A 20727-nucleotide genomic window follows, 5' to 3' on the forward strand; every position below is an offset into this window, starting at 1 on the left:
TATGAATGAAGTGGTTAAGTTCAAATCTTCTGAAGAGAGACGATCCCTTTTTATGATAAACATTAAATTTAGGCTTTTATTCACATAAACATTGTTCAGCAAACAAATAGAAGCTCATTGGTTCTTGCTGAAGCTCAAACGTGCTGTGTAACACGAGAATGAACCTCATTGGTTCTTGCACATCAAGGGAACATGTTTGAGCTTCTGTTTACCACAACTGATGTCTGAGTTGATGAATGTTTATATGTGAATAAAAGCCTACTGTTCATCATATACAGTGATTGTCTTTCTTCAGAACATTTGCGCTAAACCACTTAATTCATAAGGATTAGTTTTACGATCTCTTTATGAACTTTTTGAAGCTTCAGAGTGGTACAGTAGTTGTGTAGACTGCAAATGGAGGGACAAAAATCTCTCAGATTTCATCAAAAAGATCTTCATTTGTGAACGTAAGTCTTATGGGTTTGGAACGACATGAGGGTGAGTAGCCTAAATGATGACAGAATTTAAAGTTTTGGGTGATTTAACTAATCAACTATTTAACTAATTTGACCCATTTAACTAATGTTAACTAATGAAACCTTACTGTAAAGTGTTATCACGTTAGTGAAATGAAGTTGTATGTCGCTTAAAATTGGATGTTGAATAATGGTTATTTTTTACCTACATTAATTTGTGTTAAGTTTATAACAAATTTAATGTTTGTTTGTATCCATATTACATGTCAGTCCATTAAGGTAAATGAGATCTGTTTGAAATAACAAAATGTGAGAGAGATTTAAGACTGTTGCTTTTAATGTATATTCTGACTTCCCATTATTTTTAAATTGAAAGTTTTGAATAAGTTGTATGTTATATGAATGTAAGAGGGCTCTTTTGTAGTTCCTTTGTTAGTTTGAAATGTTTGTTTTTTGGTCAATAAAAAAGTAATAGATGAAATATCCTGTGTCTGGCCATTTTTAGGTAAATTTAACCATCTCTGAATAAGTAATGTTTAATTATTTCTATTGACTTATTATTATTATTATTATTATTAATAAAAATTAAGTAGATGGACTTTTGCCTGCTAACAATAGAGTAATTATTACTCAGTAATTAGCTGTGTAATGTATTGAGAAATATTAGGTAGACTTTACCTAATTTTGTTTAGTATGTCATAGCCATTAAATGTAGGTACTCTTTATTAAAAAATATGGGATGAAATCTACCCAAACAAAGTGAGTACAAATTGTTACCTACATTTTATTGGGTAGATTCTATAGGTTTGTTTTCTGATGACTTCGACGTCACAGCGCTGTCGTCATCTGTTTAGCTCGCCTCTGGCCCGCCTATATCAGATAACCCGATGTGATTGGTGCAGCTCAGATCGAGGGGCATATTTAATTAGCTCCATTGCTCGACACCAGGGGCACCATAGACATAATAAATACATGTCTATGAGGAGCACGTTCAAGTTCAAAACGGTGCGAAACGTTTTGCTACCGTTTCCGGTTTGAACGTCATGTTTCCTGGAAACGACGTGCACCGGTGTTTTCTCTTGTTTGGTGGGTGTGTCAGAACTGCAGTCCAATCAGCAGCAACATGTATATAAAGCACGCAGTATTAAAGTGAACTCGCACAATGGGTTCAAGGAAAGTAATTTACAAATGTGTTCGATGCAGCTCGGTACGCAACAACTGAGGATATTAGAAGACATGTTTGTCGTAAGTTTTATTGTAAAAATATAGGATATCAACATATGTAGTTGTTTATATTTTTAGCTTCATTGCAAGTGTATGACATTTGGTATAGAAATAAACAATGGTAATTAAGTGCTTTTCCTAAAAATGAGAAGGAAAATACAGGGTATTAAAACAGTATGAATTACAAATAAAGTCAGTATGTGAGGCTAAATAGATGTGTTTTAGTCTGAATTGGGTAAGATGTGTGCTTCCATTTCAGTTTCAGCAATCCCTTCACTCGATTGGGATGTTCTCTAGTGTGCTGGGCGGCAAGTGCAGTAACTGTAACATCGGGCATATTTTGTAGTATTAAACACATATTTATACCGACTTCATCAGGCTCCGAAAATTCTTCACAAAGAACACAAAGAATGGCCTTCTCAGCTGCCATAGTTGCAACTCTTGCGTCATCAGAACAGTGTGTTCAACGCATCACCGTTTCTGTTTAAAAAACGTTGTGCAACGTTTTGTCGGGGCTGAACGCAGCCCAGAGTAACTCGCTGAGCAAATTCAACTTGTGCTCTCGCGAGAACTCTGGTTTACCAGGGTAATGGCTTGCCATACTGCCCAGAATAAACAATATTTTCTCCACACGAGATGTTTAAAAACCCTGCATTTAGTTTTTTGTGAAGACGAACGCATATCTTACAAAGGTTCCAGTTCTGTTTAGGCCATTGTAGTTTGTAGGTTGTAATAATTTGTCAGTGCCGCACTCGTACTGACTCTTATTCTGCCTGACAGAAAGAAAAGAGGTGTGTTCGACATCGGCTGCGGCTGGATGTAACCGATCGGCAAGAGCATAGATATCATATATAAACGCTAGATGTCTTATGGCGCAGTCACTTCCGGCATCACCGTTCGGCCATCTTGTCACAGGCAGGCTTAATGTAAAGTGAGTGATCAGCACGAACACAAATCCACTTATCTCGCTGAAATCTTGACGGATTTACAAACGGTTTGGTTTCTTACAAACGTTATTAATGTGGCTATAATTCCGAATGCTTGAACATGTATGTTATAATTATTCATATGTATGCAGTGTATGTATGCAGTGTCATAACTACATCTCTGACGTTTATAACAAACCTAACCGTTTGAAAATCGGTAGAAAATTGAGCAAGTTATGGTTATTTAAAAGTACATGCACCATTAAACGAGTGAGCGAGCTGTCTGTGGCAAGATGGCCGCCACGTGCGGACGTCGACCTCCATTGGCCAGCAGCGCGCCCGAGACATCTAGCCTTTATTATATGATATCTATGGGCGAGAGGCGGGGAGGAGCTGCAAACAGAGACGTGAAGTCGGACACTTTCTGGTTCCCGTAGTGACCGCTCACGTGGTGTTCGCGTACTTTACCACAGCTGAAGTGAAATAAATGTAATATTTGCCAAATAATACACAGATGTTTCAGAGACATTTTCATTCAATAGGCCTACTTTATGTACTGCTTCATACAGCGTCTGTTTGAACAAGAATAAAGTTCAACATAAGCTACTATCAATGAAGTGGAGTCTATACGTTTTTTTATCAGTTTTAATTTGATAAACATGGCACAATATAACATCGCAACGACATGAAAAGAGTGTTTACTGTTATAAAAAAACTGATTTGTGAGCTTTAGATGAACTAAAGGTGTTCGAATAAACATGAAACACACGTGATCGTTGTCATGCGGTGAATCCGGCCAATCGTGGAACAGCTGTGTCGTCATCAGTCCTCCTGCAGCCCAGTGCAGCCGCTCTTGAGAAGCTGCGCTGGCTGAGTTCTCCGGCTACTCTCGAATCGCTCTCGCGGTACACTGTTAGGTCTGCGCAGAGCTGCATGAAGTCGAACAAGCCTATTCTCGTAGCTTACTGAAGGCGGAGCGGTTTGACCAATCAGATGAAAGGGGCGTTTCAGCTGCGCCCACGTGGGCAAATGAAACATCGAACCCATAAACCGATTTGTAAACCATAAACGAAAAATGAAAAATCGAGCCAAAATCTATTTTTTTGTTTTTTAAACTAAACTAAAAAACAAATAAACGAGCAGGTTTTCATTTCTCGTTATTCCATTCCAAACAGGAAATGAAATGCTCAAAAAGTACATGGACCCCGTTGGAGCTGTTTGGGGATTAAGCACCTGTTGATCTGGTGTGACCATTGGTGGTCCTGTTGGGGGTTCAACTGGGGCTGATGAAGGTTCATTGAGTTGTTCTGTAGTAGCACAGTAAAAATAATCGTTAGTTGCAGCCGTAGTAGCAAAAAGAGATGTGTATAGACCTAACAAGTGCTGTTCTACCAAACTACTTCTACCAAGCAGTATTGATTTAATAGGTGAATGTTCTCAAGACATTAAAATTATAGCATGGCTAATTACCTTGTCTTCCAATTCAATGTCATAGTTCGTTATAAACAAGCAAATAATACAATATAGGCTATCGTGAAGTTACTCTGCTAGGACCAGTGTTACCACCTAAAAAGTGCACAGCCCTGATCTGCAACATCTATAATGTGCATGGATCACTAAGTTTAGGGTCAAGCGCTGTTTTAGTGAAAAAAGGCAGCATATCTGCATGCGTTTGTAATTTTTTTTTTAAAAAGTCATCTTTTTAATCCACAACAGAGTTCAAGCTTGGTTTAGTATAAACGGCAAAAGTGTGCATCTGTACTGGATCGTCTGGTGTGTGCGTTCTATTCTATTTAAGATTAAAATGAAAACCAAGCAGATGAAATTATTAATGTTATTTTATTGATACTTAAATGTGAGCAGCTAAATAGCTAGCTGCTTAGCTTTTAACCTCTACCAGTTAGTTTAGTTTTAGTTGTAAGTAAGCGAAAACCATCAATGATAATCTGAAAGATCTATTAGTCAAGAGAAGGCAACCACAGCCTTACCTGTGACAGCATCAAATACAGGACATTTATGGGGCGCCGTTTGTAAAGCGGCTCACGCTGAAAATAACAGCAACATTTTGTCACATTTAGCTTCAAACAATGTTTAAAAAACTGGTATGAATTTTTGATGGTCACTTTTTACCACATTTACAACAATATTTGTCAACTTAGAGATATTTTAAATAGTTAAATCTAAATATTAAATGTTACACCTAAATGCTAAATCTAAATCTAAATGTTAAATCTAAATCTAAATGTTAAATCTAAATATAAATCTAAATGTTAAATCTAAATGTTAAATCTAAATGTTAAATCTAAATCTAAATGTTAAATCTAAACGTTAAATCTAAATGTTAAATCTAAATGTTAAATCTAAATCTAAATCTAAATGTTAAATCTAAATGTTAAATCTAAATCTAAATGTTAAATCTAAATCTAAATGTTGAATCTAAATGTTTCGGGTGAAACTAAATATTTAACTAATATGCAAATTCAAAATGCCGGTAACCGGAAGTGCCAAAATAAAAGCTCGAGTGTGTGTTTATAGCATGGTTTATAGTGTCAAATAACGAATAAAAACCATCTCATAATAATAACTATAATATAACGATAATAACTACCTAAAATAATAAACACGTTTGGAGAAACTGTAGAGTTTCGTGATGAGAGTGATGACATGACCTTCAGTCAAAGTGAGCCCCCTCGTGGCTGGCTATTATGGCTGCAGGTCATAAGTCCCGCACTTTTCATAAAAGTGACGCTAGCCTACTCTTCAAATACAGTTTCTCCAAATGTGTTTATTATTTTAGGTAGTTATTATCACGATAATCCATGTCCAAGAGTCCATTTCCTCGGATGAGATGGTTTTTATTCGTTATTTGACACTATAAACCATGCTATAAACACACACTGACCTCCTCGAGCTTTTATTTTGCCACTTCCGGTTACCGGCATTTTGATTTTGCATATTAGTTAAATATTTAGTTTCACCCTAAACATTTAGATTCAATATTTAGATTTAGATTTAACATTTAGATTTAGATTCAACATTTAGATTTAGATTTAACATTTAGATTTAACATCTAGATTTAGATTTAACATTTAGATTTAACATTTAGATTTAGATTTAATATTTAGATTTAACATTTAGATTTAGATTTAGATTTAACATTTAGATTTAACATTTAGATTTAGATTTAGATTTAACATTTAGATTTAGATTTAGCATTTAGATTTAACATTTAACATTTAGGTGTAACATTTAATATTTAGATTTAACTATTTAAAATATCTCTAAGTTGACAAATATTGTTGTAAATGTGGTAAAAAGTGACCGTCAAAAATTCATACCAGTTAAATACAACATTGTTTGAAGCTAAATGTGACAAAATGTTGCTGTTATTTTCAGCATGAGACACTTTACAAACGGCGCCCCATAGACATTTAAAAAAGAAAGAAATATCAGAATATTCTTGAATATACCTTGAATAACAATATCATACAGGTCCTTAATTCTTTCGAGGCATGTATGTGATGTCTCATTCAGCTGACAGCGGGGTGCCAAAACCTCAGACACCCAAGCATTCGGCTTTTTTCTAGGCTTGGACAAAAGTAAAAACCCCCCTTAATCCCAGGGCCAGCAATTTTTCGAGCTAAAAATACAAGGACACACACATACAAAATAACATATATTATTTTAATATATATATAGCAACATTTGAAAAATAACCTGCATAAAAACAATGAAAGCAATCGCATACCAACAACACAGCTTCATCCTGGATATGAGAGGTGGTCCGATTTTTTTTCTGCATATGCACCTTTTTTTTTTTTTTTTTTTTGGTATGTCATGCCCAATCATGGGCTCCTTTCTATTCTGCCTTCAGTAGGTGTTGCATATGGCACATCTTGAGACTGTGTCAGCTATCTGGGCTTGCATCCCCGGCCAGAATATGACATCTCTTGCTAGTCTCCTCTTTTTTTCGATCCCTTGGTGGCTGGAGTGTACTTTTTTCAGCATCATCCTTCTCAGGGTGTTTGGTATCACTAGTTTGTTGCCTTTGAATATCAGCCCATCTTCTACTGTCATTTCACTCTTTTTTTTGTGATCAAATTTTTATTCATTTTTCTTTTAGAAAAAACAATACATACAGGTATATACAAGCCACAAAAATAGAGTATAAACATATATATATATATATATATACACATACATATATATATATATATATATATATATATATATATATATACATACACACATACATATTCACACACACACATACATATATATTTTCACATACATACCTATACATAAGCATATATAATTAAGCGTTATGATTAACATAATATAAAAAAATATATATATATATATATATATAAAAAAAATATATATAAAAAAATTAATAAATAAATAAACCCAGGTATAACCCATCCACCCCCTGGATCCAGATCTCCAAATCTCAGTTACAACTTAAATCTGAAGCCCACGAAGAGTGGTTAGCAGTGAATGCCAAGCCTCTATTGCTGACTCTTTTGCACCGTGGACTCTAGCTGTCGACAACTCCAAGTAAACAATATCCATATATGTTAAAACCCAAGCCCGAAAAGAGATTGAATGTGGAGGTTTCCAACGTGTGGCAATTCGTTTTTTTGCAGCCGTAAGTCCAGCCAGCAATGCTCTTCTCTTATCCAATGTCAAACCCAACCTTGAAAGATCATTCAAAATGAGTGTATCAGGTGTACAAGGTAATCTAATCTTAAACAACCTAGAGAGGTTAAAGGCAATCATCTTCCAAAAGTCGGCCACTGGGGTACATTCCCAGAACATGTGAAAGTAACTGCCAATCACTTTGGAAGAACATAAAGTACACGTAGGATCGTTGATAACCTTCATCATATGAAGCTTCCTAGGAGTTAAATAAACCCTATGTACATAATTATAATGTATTTGCTGATGATCGGGGTTCCTGGACGCTAAACCCATACTGATCCACACTTTATCCCAATCAAATGTGGGTGCCAAATCTGGAACATCTCTCCTCCACACCGTGTCCAACGCCAGAGGTCTATAAGCATACCGCAGCACGAACCAGTAGAGTCTCGACACAAAACCCCTTGTACTCCCAACAGAGTGAAACAACTTTCGAAGTGGGTGTGGTGTGAGAGGGGCCTGTAAAGGGGCACCATTGCTTTTTAAAGCCGATCTCAACTGCAAATAAAAGAAAAAGGAGGTACGTGGTATACCATGCTTAATACAGATGTTCTGAAAAGTGAGTAACCCCCCCTCCCCATAAATATCACCAAGTGTACAAACTTTTTTGTTTTCCCAATCAGGAAATCGAATAGGACAACCGCCAATCAACAACCTCTCATTGTTAAATATAGGAAAGTGTGGGTCCCAAACAGAAGAGCAACCAGCCAATTTCTCCACCCTCCTCCATACCAATAACAAATATGAAATCATAGGACCAAATCTCAAACGGCACTGATGGGGTGAGATTTTAGCATGCAGAATGTTAGTAAAAGAGTATGGAGCTATCATCCGTTCCTCCAAAGTTCGCCAAGACACTTGAGCATCAGATTGAAACCAGGATAGGAGAGGTCTAAGTGTAAATGCCCACTCATAGAACTTAAAATTTGGGAGAGACAGGCCACCGGCCTGCCTTTCTCGCTGCATAGTGGTGAGCTTAATGCGAGGTCGTTTGCCATGCCACAGAAATTTTGTTATTGCTGACTGTAATTTGCTCCAATAATTAGGGGGCGGGGGAAGGGGAAGCATCGAGCTGACGAAATTGACTCTGGGCAGAATATTCATTTTGGTTATGGCTACCCTGCCACGAAGCGAATTTGGCAGGTTTGACCACCTGTCCAGATCCGCCACAACTTTGTTAAGTGTTTTACAAAAATTGTTTTTAATAATTGTCTGTATGGAGGAAGAGATATCTATCCCCAGATAAGTGAAGTTTTTAGTGACTGGAATAGATGCAGGGATGGGAACATTACACATTGCCTGATTTAAAGGTAGCAAAGCTGATTTCTGCCAGTTTATTTTGAAACCAGAAAGCTTGCCATAAAGATCAAAGGTAGACAAAACATGTGGGATACATTGCACTGGGTTGTTTAAATACAATAAAACATCGTCAGCATACAGTGAGACATGATGATGTGTTCCTCTAATGGAAATTGGAGAGATTGTGGGTGAGCCGCGGATAGCTTGCGCCAGTGGTTCAAGAGAAAGGGCGAATAACAGAGGGTTAAGAGGGCAGCCTTGTCTTGATCCTCTCGAGACAGCAAAGGGAGAAGAACTAATTTTGCCCGTAAGTACTACAGCTGTAGGGTTTTTATACAGGACTTTAATCATATTAATAAACGGCAAACCGACTCCCATGAACTCTAACACTGACCACAGAAATGGCCACTCCAGGCGGTCAAAGGCCTTCATTGCATCTAGTGAAAGGACAGCAGCTGGGGAACTTAAGCCTTGAGCACCATCTATAACGTGTAAAAGTCTTCTAACATTATCTGTAGCAAGTCTAGACTTTATAAACCCTGTCTGGTCACTATGAACCAGTTCTGTCATATGACCTTGAAGCCGTCGGGCCAGTAATTTCGCGTAAATCTTTAAATCTGCATTTAAAAGCGAAAGAGGCCTGTAGCTGGAGCACTCAACTGGGTCCTTTCCTTTTTTAAGAAGCAGTGAAATTAATGCAGAATTAACATCCCTAGAAAATGATCCCACTCTGATCGAGTAAAGGATCATATCCAATAAAAGCGGACCGATCAGGGGCCAAAAGGTAAGATAAAATTCGGGTGGAATTCCGTCTGGCCCTGGTGATCTACCTTTACGCATGTCCCTAGCAGCTGCCTCGCACTCCTGCAATGTAATAGGGCGATCTAGGTTTATGGAGTCATCAGTGCTAAGGCGGGATAGTTTAACGTCATTCAGGAAATTATCGCAGACATGTTTATCAAAATTACTTTCCGAATTATATAACTCCTGATAAAAGGAGGCAAAAGAAGCATTTACTTTCTTTGGGTCACATTGTATAGTGCAGTCTTTGTCTTTAATGCAAAAAATATCAGCAAAGTGCTCATCCGTCCGGAGTTTCATTGCTAGTAAACGACTGGGTTTTGAGGAGTTAAAATAGTAAGTTTGTCTTGTTTTGTGCATGAGGAATTCTGAACGGCGCCTCAGAAGAGAGTTAATCTCTTTTTTAATCAGTTCCTTCTGTAGGGCTGTGTAATCGTTAAAATTATGTTGCAGTGAAGCATCAAGGGTGGCATATTTTAATTCTAAAGCTTCCAATTTGGCTGCACGTGCTTTGTTTCGCGTTGAAGCATATAAAGTGGTGTTACTCCTCATAAAGCCTTTTACCGCCTCCCAAAGTATCCTTGGATCAAAAACAGAGCCGACATTAAATTCCAAAAATTCGTTAAAATTTGTTTCAAACTGAGTTTTGAATGATTCATCACGCAGTAGGGAAGTGTTAAAACGCCACCTGGGGGCTTTAGTGGAAGATGGGCGAACAGTAACCGAACAATATATGGGTTTGTGATCAGACCAGGTAACCGGAATGTAATGCGCATTTTGAATATTTTGAAATAAATCTTTTGAGGCAAAGATAAAATCTAGCCTCGAGAAGGATTTATGTCTCGCTGAGTAAAATGAAAAGTCTTTTAAAGAAGGGTTTAACAAACGCCAAATGTCGACCATGCCTGTATCGGATGCCCAGTGGCGCAACGCCTCAGATGCAAGATGTTGGTCCCTAGTCTCGCTGCCACCTGATCTGTCCATGCCGCTGTCCCACACCGCATTGAAATCTGCCCCAAGAACTAAATGAAACCCTGTGAGATCAAGCAAAGATTTAGTTAATAGTTGAAAAAAAGTGCGATCAAATGCATTAGGGGCATAAGCAGAAATAAGTGCAATATTTTTTCCATCCATGCAAATCTTTGCAATGGCTATCCGACCTGCATCATCCGCCCAAGAGTCAATCACATCAAATTTTAGTTTGCGTTTACACAAAACCATTACCCCTTTACATTTTGTAGCTGCAGATGAAGTTGCAATAGGGTGATAAAACTTATTGGCAAGTCGACCCACATCTTTGCACAATAAATGTGACTCCTGAATCATAGCAAAATCTATATTTTTCTTCCGGAGAAATTCTAGTACAGTGGTCCTTTTGTGTGGAACGTTAAGACCCCTGGCGTTGATTGAAATAAGTTTAAGAGCTGTCATATGCTAGAAAAAAAAATTAAAAAAGGAAGAAAGAAAAATGTCCCCACAATAGTAGAAGAGAAGTCTGGATCCATAAAAGAAAAACACCCCAAAAAAAACCAAAAAAAAAAAAAACATCAATTTTTTTTTTTTTAAATACATCTCCAACCTCCAGTAATATAAATCCGAAACGCTAATTTAAATGTATATCAGAGGGAGAAATGGAAAACGGAACATAGATTACATTATCTTACCCGAGTCACTCTGCAAAGTAAAAAAAAAAAAAAAACCTTGAGGAGAGGTACACCACCGCGGATGGACGGAGACAATCAAAGGTTTTTGATGCATATCAGGGCCTTCTTAGGATCTTCAAAGCGATGCTTTATCCCACCTGGCGTTGTGAATGAAAGCACTGCAGGATAGCCGATGCCAAACGGAATCTTGGCTGAGTGAAGCAGACGTTTACACTCCAGAAAAGAGTGTCGACGCTCCTGTGTGGCCTTAGAGAAGTCTTGATAGAAGCTTATCTTATGGTTCTGCCAACAGACGTCCCCGATTTCTCTAGCAAGTTGTCTCACCCGTTCCTTCTGTTGAAACCTCAGGAACCACACGATGAATGGCCTTGGGGGGGCTCCGGGCTTAGCTGGTAGTAGTGACCGATGAGCGCGCTCCAAATCTAAGCCGCCTTGGAAGTCAGCCTGGAGGATTTCGGGGAGAGTGACCCTCAAAAACGATATGGCATCCGGAAATCCATAAATGCGTAGATTAACTCGCCTTTCCCGATCCTCGTACTCAGTTAGTTTGGCGTTCAAATTTTTCAACCTCCGAAGCCGAAGCCGCGGGGGAGACGGAGCGCTGCCTCTCCACCTCCTCCAGCATATCGAGACGAACCTCCGCGCTAGTTATCCTGGTTAGCATGTCGGCTAGCTTACCCTCAATCGCCTCAACAGCTCTTCTCGTTTCTGAGACGTCCTTGCGGATGTCTGCAAAGTGTTTGGTTTGTTCATCTGATAGTTTCTGAAGAAGCTCGTGTATTTTAGCAGTGGAGATGGACTCATCCGCGTCTTCACGTGCTGGCGATACAGGAGAGGCGTGGGCAGCTTTTGAACTAGCGGTAGCCCTAGCACTTTGCTGCTGTTGAGACGCATTTTCGTTTTTCCGGGGGTTTGGCATATCGGTGGTTGACGCTTATTATAGGCAACTTGTGAAAAAAGAAAACAATGCAATAAACTGTGAATGCCTATATATTCACACAAAATGTAAACTCGAGGCGCCGCCGCCCTCAACCTAAGCAGCCATCTTACTCGGCGTCATCACGTGACCCCACTGTCATTTCACTCTTGTAGTCCCAGTACACTTTGACCTTGTCCGGTGTTTCTGATCTTTTATCTGGCCAGCCCTGGAGGATTAACTTTTTTATTGCTGTGAGGGTTGGATCTTTCTCAGTTTCTGTGAGTATATCCTGGAGTCTGGCGGGTGCTATGGGTAAGCACATCACTGCACACACTTGTACATCATCCTTATTTTCATTTTCATCTGTGTCCTTTAAAAAGTTCAGGGCATCAGCCACGTAAAGTTCCTTTCCTTTTTTGTATTTCACTGTCATGTTGTATTTCTGGAGCCTGAGGAGCATTTTCTGAAGTCTTAGTGGGGTCTCGGCCAAGGGTTTTTTCATTATGGTTTCCAAAGGTTTGTGGTCTGTTTCAACTTCAAACGCCCGTCCGAACAGATACTGGTAGAACTTGTCGCATCCAAACATGATGGCAGCCAACTCCCTTTCTATTTGTGCATATCTTTTTTGTGTGTCGGAAAAGGCTTTTGATGCGTAAGCTATGGGACACTCATCTTGAAAAAGCACAGCTCCTATTCCACAACTAGAGGCGTCCGTGCTCAGTTTGACTGGTTTTGATGCGTCATAGTATTTTAGTACTGGAGCTTCTGTGACCATCTCAAAGCTCTTGTCTTGTTCCTCCATCCAGCTCCATTCTGTGGTCTTCTCTAACAGGATCCGGAGTGGGGCAGTTATGATGGATAGCTGCGGTATGAACTTCCCTAAATATATCTGTAACTCAGTCTTGTTAGTGGGTTTTTGCATTTTGGGGTTTTGTCTGGCTTAAGTCCTTCAGCTGTTAGGATGTGCTCCATGTATTTGACTTCTTGTGCAGTGAATGTGTTATTTTCTGTCACTCGCTCCAACACCCTTTTCAGCCTCTGGTTGTGCTGCTCTTCGTTTTCCCCCCATACGAGGATGTCATCAACGATTACCTCTACTCCCTCCATGTCCTCAAACATTTCAGTCATGAGTCTTTGAAATATTTCTCCAGCTGTATTTATTCCGGAGAGTAGCCTTTTGTATGCGTCGCGACCAAAGGGGGGGTTAAAAGTGCACAGCACTGAACTTTCTTTATCCAACTTGACCTGCCAGTATCCACATTGAGCATATAATTTGCTGAATACTTTAGCTCCTGCCATCCGAGCCATCACTTCTTCGATCGTCCTCATGGGGTAGTGTTCCCTTTCAATAGCGGCATTCAAGTCCTTGGGGTCCATGCATATCCGGATCTTCTGTTTTTTTCTGGTTTCCATACCGTGACCAGGCTTCGAAATGAGGGGGGTCTGGGGGGGGGGGGGGGGGGTGTCCCGGACCCTCCATAAGTCATTAGGGACCCCCCATAATCATTTATTTTTGGATTTTGGGGGGTCCCCGACAAATATATTTTAATATTAAACATGATTGTGAACATTATAGGTCTTTAGTGACGTTTTATATTTATAACAGTAATTAATTTATTTCCTAGCGCGAGACAGCAATCAGGGCAGCTATTAGCCGAGTGAGTTCCTATACAGCGTCACAGATTGTTGTTGTGGTGCTCCCGCAGACACGTAGGCCTACTGTAGTAAAACGAAACCTCACAAAGAGTGAAATCCTGAATGAAAATCCTGTAAGTGCTTTGATTATGTTTATGTCTCCATAATTGCTTATAGTAAAATATTAGGAGTTCGAGTTCCTATATCAAAAGTTGCATTAACTAGATACCCAGTGTAATGATTAGAAGAGTAGGTTTGTCAACGTTTCTTGAGAGAGAGGGAGAGAGGGAGGGAGGGAGAGAGAGAGGGAGGGAGAGAGGGAGGGAGGGAGGGAGAGAGGGAGGGAGAGAGGGAGGGAGGGAGGGAGAGAGAGAGGGAGGGAGAGAGGGAGAGAGAGAGGGAGAGAGAGGGAGAGAGAGAGGGAGAGAGGGAGGGAGGGAGAGAGGGAGGGAGAGAGGGAGGGAGGGAGGGAGGGAGAGAGGGAGGGAGAGAGAGAGGGAGAGAGATCACTGACTTTTTTCAAGGGTAAATTGTGCTTATGTCATAACATGGCTGTTGTTGGGGGAAATTGTAGATATATTGGTCAGCACTTATTATTCACAGATGTCTTCATTAAAATGTATTTAATATAGCCAAATGTTTTACCATAATAATAGTATTTAAAACAATATTTTGCACTATAGAATACAGTTAAAAAGGCCAGCTCACAGCAGCTCAGCCCAGCCCAGCCAAATAGGGCAGTCAAGTAATCCCCAGCCCAGCTAAGTACAGCCGAGCTCAGCGCAGTACAGCCAAGCACAGCCCAGCCCAGCTCAGCGCAGTGCAGCCAAGCACAGCCCAGCCCAGGACAGCCCAGCTCAGCGCAGCGCAGTGCAGCCAAGCACAGCCCAGCCCAGGACAGCCCAGCTCAGCGCAGCCAAGGACAGCCCAGCTCAGCGCAGTGCAGCCAAGCACAGCCCAGGACAGCCCAGGACAGCCCAGGACAGACCAGGACAGCCCAGGACAGCCCAACTCAGCGCAGCCAAGGACAGCCCAGCTCAGCGCAGTGCAGCCAAGCACAGACCAGCTCAGCGCAGTACAGCCAAGCAGTGTAGCAAGGTAGTCTTCAGAATTGTTATTTTAGGGGACCCCCCAAGACTCCTAAGTCATTTCGAACCCTTACCGTGACCATGCTCCTTACCCCCTGCCTGGGTTCTGTTACTTTTTCAATGACGTCCAGGTTTTCCATTCTTCTCAGTTCTGCCTTTACTTTGTCTCTCAAGGCCACGGGGACCATAAGTCACTAACTTTGCTTTAGACTTCCCAAGTTGTGCACAAGTCTGTCTGTGGATTGATTCTGGTATGATATTGCATTGAGCTCCTGCATTGAGTCTATTTTAAATCTTATTTTCCTGTAATTTATTATAAGGTCTACTTCCCAGTCTTCACCATTATTTGATTTTACCATGTCTATAAACATTTCTTCTGAATCTGAGTCAGACTGTTCTTCTATCATGTGTACTGGCTTTTTTTGTTGCAATATGACAATGCTTTGGACATGCACCTGCTTGAAAAGTGATACATTTTTTCGCATTTTTTGCATTTTTCTCCATAGGCGGGACATTTCCCCCTCTGGTGGTCTCTGCCACAGTATTTACAGTCCTGTATCATGTTTTGCCTGCGTGACATGACAAATGACGTTTGTGATTTTTTTTTTTTTTTTTTGTGCTCCCTTTTGACTTCATTGACAACGCACTCGGCTTGTGCAGTTTGCAATTTGCCGATTTGCATGCGGCTCGCCTCCGCAGCGCGACATATAGACACAGCCTTGGGTAGATCTAAATCCATTGTTCTCAACAACTTGGCTCTTAGTTGGTCATCCCTTATTCCCACGACTATTCTGTCTTTTATTAGACTGTCACATAGAGTCCATACTCACATGACCTTTCCTTTGTTCTTAAGTCAGTAACGAACTGGTCTATGTTCTCACCGGGGGCCTGAACACGAGTGTTGAACACATGTCTCTCAAACGTTACATTCCTGTGGGGGGTAAAATGTTCCTCGAATTTCTCCAATAGTACCTTGAGCTTTATTCTGTCCTCCTGCTGCATGAATTCAAAGGTGTTGTAAATTTCAAGAGCCTCACCCCCAATGACGTGCAGTAACTTGCTGCTTTGCACTTTTTGAGCTTTTCCTTCAATACCTGTAGCGGTCATGTAAAGTTCAAATTTTTTGTTTCCATATCTTCCAATTGTCTGCAATATTTCCTTCCAATCTCAGAGGGTCTGGTGCTTTTAGTGCTTCCATTTTGGTGAAGATTTGTCCGTTCTGACACCATGTAATGAGACTAACTTACTCCATTGAGTGCTAGACCGTAATGCTTTAATGAAAACTGTGAACATTCATTATACAACAGCGCCCTCTTGTGTCCTGGAGATCTTATCATATCATTACAAACACCTATCTGTTTTTTTTTTTTTTTTTTAATGCATTCCAAACCAATATCTTGTCTAGTAAATAAACTACTTACAGAGACATACATGGACATGTAATCGAGGATCCATGATTACACGGTGCTGTATGTCTAAATATGGTTCATATCTAAATGTAACTTTATATAAATTCACAACAACATATTTCACTCAGTCTTCTGTATATAAAAACCTACAGTGAACTATTCTACAGTAGGTCATATATCATTACTTGTCATCTGATCCAACTATGTGTATTGTACATTTTTTAATTCACAAAAACAAATAGTCTTCTGTAGGCTGAGTGAGGAGAGTGAAGCCCAACTGAATATCTATAGATATTTTAAGCCATAGTGCAGATCTACACTGTAATGTTTATATTTAAATTAACAAAAAACACAAAATTGGTCAAAGTTTATGGACGGGACGGTTATTAATGTGTAAGTTTTGACCGTCGATTTAATGGTGTTATTTCGCAGTATATCCCCCTATTGGACGCATCAGGAACAGCAGGGGCGTAAAACTGCCTGGGCCGTATATCCATAGACATGTATAGAAAGGCTAGATGGCTCAAGGCGGAGTCAGCTGTGTCGTCACTTGGGCGCCATCTTAGGTCAGGAGACTGCGCTGCTGCTCCCTGCTGCTGTGGACGGAAGGTGAGTGACATACGGCAACTAAAATGCTCGTAACTTGCTGAATTCTTGACGGATTTACAAACGGTTTGGTTTATTACAAACCTTATTAACGTGGCTATGATTTGTGCTGATGCCGTTTGTGGCTATAATTTTTCACAAGTATGCAGTTAAATAGCCGCATCCCTGACGTTTATGACACACCAAGCCGTTTGAAAATCGGTTGAAAATTTAGCAAAATATAGTTATTTCAGCACTACATGCACAATAGACTTTAATGTTATAACTGGACGAGCGGTCCTGTCCTAAGATGGCCGCCGTGTGACGTCGTCGGGTCCCATTGGCTCTCAGCGCCGGTAAGCTATCTAGCCTTTCTATACATGTCTATGCGTATATCTACCAACTCCAGGGGTCTCATTTATAAAACTGTGCGTAGGATCCTTACTTAAAGTGTACGTGCACCCGAAAGCCAAAAATGGCGTACGGCAAAAAATATTCAGACTTATAAAACCGTTCGTTCTCCAGAACCTGTCATGATTCTGCCCTCGTGTCCTTGATTTTCTCTAGTCTTGAGGCAGGATCATGACAGACCCATGTTTTGTGTGCAAGCACATGGCCTTTTGTTTGGGCTGTGTGCTTGTGTTGTCTCCTCACTTAACCCCGCCCCCTTGTTCTCCTCGTTAGTCATTGTTTTATTAGTATCACCTGTTGTTCTTATCATTTGCTCCCCTATTTAATCCCCTTGTGTTTGCTGTCTTGTGCTGGTTCATTTTGTAATCACCCCTGTGATCCTGTTAAGAGTTTTGTCAAAGAGCTGTTTAGTCTTGTATCTGCTGTGAGTTTATAGTCTAGTTAACTGTCCAGTCTTAGTCTAGTGTTGTTAGTCTTTATTTTCCCTACCAGTGTTGTTTGCCCCCTCGTGGGTTTTGTTTTTCCTGTCATTAATAAACCTTGTTAATTTCATACTGTCTGCGTTTGGGTTCATCACCGAGAGTCGTGACAGAACCTGCGCAAGATTCCTTTTATAAATCACAGTCAGTGGAAAATTGCGCACACATGTGTCTCCACCCCGAAGTAACCCTATAATGGAGCTTACAACACCTAGTTTTAGGCATATCCTCATTTGTTAATCATTTGCATATGATTATTCATCCACGTGATACCATGTTTAACGGTACAAGACATAAAGAAAATATTAAATATGGATGTGCTGTCACATTACATTGCTAAAAATCATTTAGCCTGTCCATGCCTTGTTTTTGAATAAATAAATCAAAAAGTGTAAAATACATTTCAGATAAAGTTAACGCTCGAAACGTTACCACCTGTGTGGGAATCTATTGTTACATTTTTCACATTTTTGGAGCCATGGTGTGCCGATTTTTTCTCCTTTTTTAAAAACCATTGGAAAACAATAGGTTACTGTTCGTAACCCCGAATCTCTGAAACATCGAGTGGAGAGATCCACCTATGGGAAGGGCATCCACACCTGACCTCTGCTGAAGCATCCAATTGCACCAAGTCTGGCCTGACAGACAGGAGCACGTGTCCAATGCCAGTTAAGTGCCCCGCCCCTTACCAAGTGTATAAAACACCTGCATCTTTCCTCAGTGAGCATATTCGCTTCTCGTGCAGCAAGCTTGGTCCTGAGAAAAACCTTATGTCCACTGAGAGAGTATTTAGTGCACGAAGAATGGACAGAGAGTGCATGCAGATCACTGACACACTTGGCAGATGCCAAGGCCAGGAGCAGAGCTGTCTTGAAAGACAAAATCTTAAGGGAAATACTTCCCAGGGGCTCAAACGGCTGTTGAGACAATGCCTCCAGGACCATGGAGAGGTCCCACTCAGGAAATGCTCTCCTGGTGGCTGGAAGAGAGTGGCGCGCGCTAGTGCTGTCACTTTTGTGAAAAAATCCTGTTTGATTTTTGAGACATAAGTGTTCATTGAATCAATTGTAAAATCGATTTTCCATGTCTAAAGACATACGCTGCGGGCATATGGTGACGAGCTGGACGCGCTCCGAGAGAAGCCGTTAAAATCGATTCCCTATTTTCGTTTTCGAAACTTGTGTTGGTTGGTCCGATCGATTGTGCATTTGATTTTCGAACGTAAAGTGACAGCCCTAGCACGCGCCCTTCATAAATCTACGAATAAGGGGGTGTTGCCCCACCGTAGCACTGTCGAACCCCACATGACATGCAGCGATAGCCGCTAAATAGACCTTAATAGTAGTAAAGGATCTTCCACTATCCATAAAGTCCTGCAAAAAGCATAAAATATCAGCGATTGAGCACTGATAATGATGTAAACCGTCGCCCTTCACACCACTTCGAACACATGCCACTTACAATCGTAAAGGGACCATGTAGAAGAGGCTCTGGCACACTGAATGGTGGCGACAACACGTGGGGGGAGCCCCAATGTGTTTAAGTTGGCCCTCTAAAGGGCCAGGCACAGAGGGCCACCCTGTCTGGGTGCGGGTGGTAAATTTCCCCGTTAGCTTGGATAGAAGGTTTGTCATGGCCCTCATGGCCATGGCTGGGCATACAGCAGAGGGATAATCTCTGAGACCCACGGTGCCTTGGGCCACTTGGGAGCTATCAAAATCATGGTCAAGCTCTGTTCCCTCACCCTGGCCAGAGACGGAGTTATGAGGCAAAGGGGAGGAAATGCGTAGAGCAGCACGTTGGGCCACGGATGGGCCAGTGCCTCCTTGCGAGGGGTGCATCCTCGGCCTCTAGCGAGAAGAACACAGGACAATGGCCGTTTTCGCACGAGGCGAAGAGATCCACGGTAGAGAATCTACGCATTCTGGTGGAATTACAATTGTTTCACATCCTATAGGACAAGATAGACACTTTATGCCTCTGATTGCTGGTTGTGTGGGAGGAATTGTGGCAGTTCTCACGCTAAGGTAAAAATATTCACTTTCATTCTGAATTAAACAGTAGGTGTTTTCCTGTTATGCCTTTTTTGAAACATCCTGTTTTAAGATGTACTCTGCATTTTTCTTGTGTTTAAGCATCAGTCAGTTCAAAACTGATTCACTTGTGTTTGACTTCATATATTGATCAAACAAACTATTAGAAAGCGCTTCAGTCATGCACATGCAATATATTAATACTACAGTACATCATTCTTAATTTCTTCTCATCTACCTAGACATAGAAAATTGTTTCCTTTTGTCAGAATATAATGGATTCATGTACGGTGAAAAATGAAGTTCAAATGTTTAAATTATTTTGTTTATTATCAAGTGTATAATATTCAATGTCAATATTGAGGCAAATGTGAAGATATTATTTATAACCATCAAACATATGTTATTTTTCATAACATGTTGTTTTCTGCTCTTCAGAAACGAGAGGTGATCCTTTTTTACACGTATTAAGAATCCCACATTGTTTTGCAAAATATTTCTGTTGTCATTGCCAATTTACACATGATCCATTTGAATATAATTTTTGCCACTGCAAAAATAAACATTTCTAAAACATTTCGACCTTCCTTCTTTATTAGGAGAAAGATTTTCAATGAACCCAGTGCCAATGAAAAGAATCGTTCTGGTCAGGTAAGTTTATTTTTGTAAAATTTTTGTGTAGAAATCTGGTTCATAAAAGTTTAGTTTTCTAGACATTTCTTATTTATTGATTCATCAAAGCATATTTATGACCATTCATTTATTAAAAATGCATTTATTTTTTCCAGCTAATTATGTGAAAGATGTTACATATGAAAATATTTTGCACATAAAACATGATTGTAATCTGTTTTCATTGTGCACAGGTTAAAATCACAGATGTGGATTATGTCAACACTGCCAGTGACATCACGACCAATGAAATTTCTGATGATGAAACACTGATCATCTACTATGAAAAGACTGACATCTCAGAGCAACATAACTACTGCATCACAGAGAAACTCTTCAAGCATGATGAATAGACAGAAATAGTGTACAGAGTATCTTAGGGTTTGTAGATTCACTTAAAGCCAATTCACACTTCACGGACAG

General features: G+C 40.2%; 1 protein-coding gene and 1 long non-coding RNA gene across 2 annotated transcripts in view; one reads left to right on the forward strand and one right to left on the reverse strand.

The window, feature by feature from the left end:
• The window catches only part of LOC309509900 (sialic acid-binding Ig-like lectin 13), a 94963-nt gene that overhangs the window by 15192 nt on the left and 59044 nt on the right, over window positions 1–20727 (forward strand). The window lies entirely within an intron of this gene.
• On the reverse strand, window positions 19727–20279 carry LOC309509926. The gene is made up of 2 exons (XR_014210120.1): window positions 19922–20279; window positions 19727–19858 (listed from the first exon to the last, which is right to left on the reverse strand). It is a non-coding gene; the product is annotated as an uncharacterized lncRNA (long non-coding RNA).

Source organism: Leuciscus leuciscus, assembly GCF_965113295.1.
Source record: "Leuciscus leuciscus genome assembly, chromosome: 11".
Classification (NCBI taxonomy): Eukaryota; Metazoa; Chordata; class Actinopteri; order Cypriniformes; family Leuciscidae; genus Leuciscus; species Leuciscus leuciscus.